Source organism: Spodoptera frugiperda, chromosome 16, assembly GCF_023101765.2.
Source record: "Spodoptera frugiperda isolate SF20-4 chromosome 16, AGI-APGP_CSIRO_Sfru_2.0, whole genome shotgun sequence".
Taxonomy (NCBI): domain Eukaryota; kingdom Metazoa; phylum Arthropoda; class Insecta; order Lepidoptera; family Noctuidae; genus Spodoptera; species Spodoptera frugiperda.
The window spans coordinates 6,810,379-6,816,900 of NC_064227.1; the positions used below are offsets into that span (position 1 = coordinate 6,810,379).

General features: G+C 34.1%; 1 protein-coding gene across 1 annotated transcript in view; it reads right to left on the reverse strand.

The window, feature by feature from the left end:
* LOC118280755 (uncharacterized) overlaps positions 1-6,118 on the reverse strand; it is a 597,023-nt gene extending 590,905 nt beyond the window's left edge. Inside the window, exon 1 of the mRNA XM_035601126.2 lies at positions 5,795-6,118. The gene's annotated coding sequence lies outside the window, so the exon portion shown is untranslated. The remainder of the gene's footprint in view (positions 1-5,794) is intronic.
* Between the last annotated feature and the right edge of the window lie 404 nt (positions 6,119-6,522).

Sequence of the window (6,522 nt, forward strand, 5' to 3'; positions counted from 1 at the left end):
ATTTGGGACTATCGCCTCAAAATAGGACAAGTATTGATACTGAAAATATTTTCCTACAAAGTGTACATTGATCTTAATATTTATTCAGAATTTTGTTTGGAAAACACTTCATTAAGAATTCGACAAGCAATCAAATTCTCCAATATCCTATTTCTACCAGAAATAAACATTAATAGGAAGAAGCGTATCTATTTTTGGCTTTTAGGAAGAGGTAAATATACCTATATAATTTAAATATAAAGGGAAATGGCGAGGCAGTAGTTATGGATAAATTGGAATTCTTTCCATTTTTACGATTTCAAGCTGTAGAATTTATTAATAATTAGTTAATAACTAGTTATTACGTAGTAAATATTCTCAGATGGTCTTATTTTTTCTTCCATCCATTAATTGCAATCGCGATTCTGCGATTGAAGGCTCATAATAACAGTTAACCAACCAACTAAGTCACATTAATGGAAGTGGTGTGTTTAACATAATATTGACTAGAGGTACTTAACACACCATCTACATGTAATACGGAACCCAACCAGCTTCAGAAGTGAGTGACATTACGAGACCGCACATTTGCATACGCCGGAAAAGTGAGCCGAGAGCAAACAAGGAGCTTTATCGAAGAATTTATGGAAAATATTGTTAAACACTCTCCAGACAGTCAACAAACATGCGAACAAACATAAAAGTACAGACAGAAACCATGTAAAACGACAATCCAGATATATATTACCTTATATTAGTACCTAATAAGTATATCGTCAGCTTATTGCAAGAAATCATTAACTGCAAAAAAATCACTCAATACGTTTTTAACTAGTTAAACTTAAAATGCAAAAACTCACTTATTTCTATCTGGTATATTTTGTAGAATGTGTCAAAATAAGTCCACTGTAGTTAGTTAGTTAAAAATGTATTTAACTAGTAATTTTTTGATTACGCCGGCGATATTAACTAGTTACGTTACGCTAATCTCCGGAACTACTGGTTTTTGTATTGAATACCTAATCATTTATTTCTGTGCTGGATAGTGCTGTCTATTTATCGATGAAGGCTATATAAAAACACGCTAACTACGATCCATAGGAATTGAGCAGTGAGTGAACGCGCGGTAATAGCTAGTTTTAGAGAAATTATCTCCTGAAGAACATTGGTATCGCTGTCAACAGTCGGTATTTTGTCTTCCATTGGAAATAAGTGCGCAATCAAGTGGATAATAAAGCTATGATGATGGGTGTAAACGTTTTAGCTCGTCATTTGAATCCTTATTGCTGTTTTGTATTGTCCCCTTTATAGGATCGAATGAATGATTTCGGTACCTATAAACATTTAAACAAGAATCCGGAAAGGAGTATTAGGTTATAGGCATCGAAAATTACTTTTGAGTAAACTTATTTTTGTTTTTCTACATTTTAGGTTTGATTTGAAAAAATATTTGTATGTTAGTCTATTCATCGAGGAAGGCTATATATAGGCTAAAACATCAGACTAGCTACGATGGATAGGAGTAGCAGTAACTAGCTAGTTTATTAAATAATATTAACTACTTAGGACCCTCCCTTACGGCTTTCACCATTGAACCACAGGTAACGCGTGAGAAACCGACTTCACTAACAGGTATGCATAATATTCATTACTACTAATTGTTTAATTGCCGCCTAACTACCATTAGTAACGCAATCCTGATAGCTTTGATCACAAAAAGCGAACCGTGATGTGGACTTTAGGATAGCCGTGGTTAATGACTGTAACGGACGGTTGCAATTAACCTAAGTTTGTTTTTTTTAAGGTTTCAATCACCATTGCTATTCATTTTCTAGGTAAACAGGTAATAATATGCTACCTAATATCATACACTCACATCCAACTCAGAATATGCAAACAAGGCTTAATTTTTTCATTAGATGTTTAAGCGCCGTTCTCAGAGTCATTTAATGGATACTTAACCCAGTCCTTAGCAATTGTTGTCGGAACAAAATCGTTACTAAGGACTAGTTTAAGTTATCATTCAATGTGTCTGAGTACGACAGTTAAGTATACAACTTAGCTAATATGAGGTGTGAGTAGTTCTATGATTATCTATATTGCTAACCAGAGCGGCTGATTGTCGATCTAAAGGCTTCTAACGTCTAACTACCCGTGTCGACTGCCATAGATGTTCATATGTGTCGTTGGCACGAGAAACAATGTCCAATTTTTCGCTCAATGCTTCCCCAAATTCGCGGAAATAAAGGGTGTCCCAACAAGAACGCAAGATTTAAATTTTAAATAAAACGCAGATATTTTAAAAAAAATCGTGAAAGCTTTATAATATCGTAAAGTAGAGAGGATGAGGTTATCTATGGAACAATACATCGGGCAGATGGCTGCCGCTGGTTTGCTGAAACATACGCGATCTTTTAATGAAATTTTCAATGACCGTTTTGCATAAATGCTGCGGTATTTCATTAATACAGCGTCCAATTTCCTTTTAAAGGCTTGAGTCGTCGTCGGCTTATTCGCATAAACCATCGACTTTAAGAAACCCCAAAGAAAAAAGTCTAATGGTGATAAATCACATGATCTAGGCGGCCAATTCTGGCCTCCAAAACGTGAAATAACACGACCGGGACATGACTGATGCAGCAATTCTATTGTTTCTCTGGCTGTATGACATGTGGCGCCATCTTGTTGAAACCACATGTCCTCAAAATTCATTTCTTCAATTCGAGGTACGAAAAAACTGGTTATCATTTTACGATACCGAACACCATGATTGACTGTTTGCGCTTGACCTGCCTCATTTTCCATCGTGTAGCGCACCATTTTTACTAACCTCGTACCTTATACTAACACACAATAACACTTGTTCAAATGTCAAACAATGACACTCCGAATGCCGCCAAATTTAAATCTTGCGTTCTTGTTGGGACACCCGTTATGTAGTTTATACCTACTTAGTTATTTTGATACAGCTTATGTTTAATTTAGCGAAATAGTAAGTCTGAAATGTGTGTTCTATCTGTTCTATTAATCTTTCAGTAAGAATTCTTAAAAAAATTAACAAGAAATCTTAACACCACAAAGATCTCAAAGATCTTTAATGAAAGTAAGAATTTTATCATTAAGTAAGATGGACTTTTCTTTGTAACTATGTATTATTTAAACCAACTAGTTAGTTATACGAAACCACGTACACAATTAGAATTCGACACACAAACAGAATAAAATGAGCAAATATCTTTTTAATCAAATTTAAATGCAATAAAAAGCCTATTTAAAATTCTCCTCTTGTCCCACGACCATTTTTACACAACAAAGACAATTGTCATGGTGCAGTTTTGCATAAAAATTAACCAATCAATGAATGCATGCATGCATGGTGAATTATTATGAAATACGCCAACGAATACTGATGACCAACGCAACTATCACGCATGAGTGGGTACTTCGATATTTTGTATTAAATAACACGAATGTATTGATGATTTTATATTATTTAGTTTTAATTATGGTCTTTGTTTATTATTGTATGTTAATAAATTACTTTGGTGGTCTATATAATATGGTAGACTCGATCACACCGAATTAAATCTTTCGAAATTTTCTTTTTTTATATTATGCACAGTATTCGGTCCGGAGCTGCGGTCTACCTAGCGGGTTTACCGGAGCTCCGGCTCGAAAAGCAGGAGTAAGAACGGGGTGGTTTTTAGTCAGTAAGAGTCTGATACTAGTTACCTCTCGCCTCTCCCAAGACGGGAGAAGTCATTGCATGCCCATCTCAAAAAAATCCAGGATTCGGTACCTAGTTATTGAATTAAAAATTACTAATTCTTCTCGTAACTTGAGTAGGTACATATGCTTGGCAAAGCATCTCTTAGTTAAGAGATGGATAAGGAGTGGTCGGTAAAAACGGTCAGTTTCTGAGTAAAAGATAGCCATATATTTTTTAATAGTTATTTTTAATAAAGGAGATCGTCCAACCGTAAATTGTATTAATTAATGAACACAAAGTATCCTTTAAATAAAAGTGGGTTCAAATTAAACATTTAATAGTTAAAATGGTCGTTTTAAATGAATGGTTTCGCAAACATTATCTCTGTTTGAGCGTGAATCTTGTTTTATTCGTTAATTGGCGATGTTTTTAAATGTAAAACGTTGGTAAATCGATACTTTATATAAATTGGTTACTTTTTGTCTTAAAATAAGGTTCATGATGACGTAAAAAGTTTTGATTACTCACATCTAGAAACGCGCTTAGCTTTTTGGGGAAAAAAACTAGGGAGTGATGGCACAGAATGACCAGGCATTCTTAACTGACTAAATACACCCCAGTGGCCATCACTATCAGCACCTATATAGGTTAATATACACAGAATCTTCTTGTTAGATCAATCCGAAGGTACATAATCGTAAACACAAATACCAAGGTAAGTAGGTACCTATTTGACGCGGGAATGTTTGATAAGTGAAATATGTATTACGTTGAAAAGAAAAATAAATACTGCAACGTCACGCCTTTTATCCCCGATGGCGTAGGCAGAGGTGCACATTACGGCACGTAATGCCGCTATACAATGTTGAATGTACATCCACTTTTAACCACTTGTGTTATAACATAAGTGCCATTTAATAGGGGGTGAGCCTATTGCAATATAGAAAAATAAATAAGCAAGCAATAATTTCGATAGCTAGAAAAGACAGAAAGACATAAGTAGGTAAGTTCTTACGTATAATATCACTCATGTTAAAACAAATAAAAATCTATCTTTATCTTAGGTACCTAACAAACAAAAGAAGAACAAAACGATGTGCGAAGTTAGGAAATAACCTATCAACTCATACACAAATAATAATGTACCTACTAGAAAGAAGGCAGGTATTGATAATTAAGTTCATAATCTGTTTTAGGTATGGAGTTAGGTAGATAGATAGTAAGGTAAGCAGCTACGTAAAGTTTATGTGCAGTAAAAGCTAGTTAACAATTTTAATGGTCTAATTATGTATCAACCTCGCCATAAATCCGGCTCTTAACACATTTAAACAGTGATTTTGTAGACGATTACGACATCAGTATAAGATAGTTACCTAGTCTAGAATATTTACACCGTATCGAGCTTAATTACTGTAATTTCCATCATAAGTTGTATTAATTAAATAAATAGGTAACTTATAAAAGAAACAACAGTGAATAATACAAACTTACGCATAAATAAGACCTAACTAATAAACTTCTAACAAGAATAGTGAATAACTAATAAGTACCAACCTCTTTGGTGTTATAAAAAAAATAGCATGGCATTCTATAGGTCAGATTCAAATCATAAAAAGAACTACCTATGTATTTCTAAACCATAGAGGCTTTATTGTCGGTAACACGAACATCGGTTCAATGACCAGTAAGAAAAAATGTTAAGCTTGTGCATGAAGGTTCTATAGCTAGGACGCTTAGAAACTGGGTTTCAATTTGATAAACTTATCACAAAGGAAGGTTATTAAGTCTGGTACAGAGACAAAAAACCGGATTGGAATGCCTAATAGGTAAAACTATAATAAGTTCAAGGAAGCTTAGTCAACGGTCGTAAATGAAATGATGAACAATGTAGATATTAATAAACTCAAGCAAAACGAGCTCGATTGTTTCATTAACAGAAATAAAATAAGAGGTTGTGATAGAATTAAACCAAGAAAAAGTTTGTTCTTCGAAAATCGTGAACTATTCCGAAGAAACTTTGGCATTGAACTGAACATGCGCGGTAGCGCTTTCCGATGTAAACAAACCTAAACTTTCTAAAAGTTTTCAAAACTTGACATTACCCACCTTTAGGGCTAAATGCGGCTGTAACAAGTCCAAACTCCAATAATATAGACACAATCCACTTGGATTCACAACATTCCTAAAAACACTGGCTCAAAACTAGTTGCTTCACTCACACTACTGATGCCGCACTTTTTAACAGAAATTTATCATAAAACACTGTAAAACCACTTTAAATAACACTTATAAGGTCAATTATACAACTTTTTCACTTATTCTAGGGTCAATTGAAAGTATTCGTAATATAAAAACTTAAAAAATCGTAATAAACAATCGGAGCAACACTCGGCACGCGACGGCCATCTTCCGCCAACGCGAAGTTTAAGGTTAATTTCACTAGAGGGAGCTACAGGTATGATTCATCAACTTCAAAAAGTTTTAAACAGTACTTCTGTGAGTTTGAAAATATTAAAATAATACGAAGAAAATGCTACAAATAGAAACTATGCAATCTAGTCTTTAATCCTGAACTTAAGATGGGTAATATTTGAGATTATTGTATTATGAGTAACCTTTTGTTTTGTTTTGCCGGTTAGCATTCTAGTACAATAAGCTTCAAGTTTCGTGATTTTATCTTGTTACAACACTGTTGAACACTGTTCGCGGCGGTGATGTCACATCAGAAAATTATAGTAAATTGTACATTTCGGCTCACGAAATGTATTTCACTGAGTTGATAGTTAAACAGAGTATTTTTATAGATATCTAGGTGATGATATTTTCATGCACAA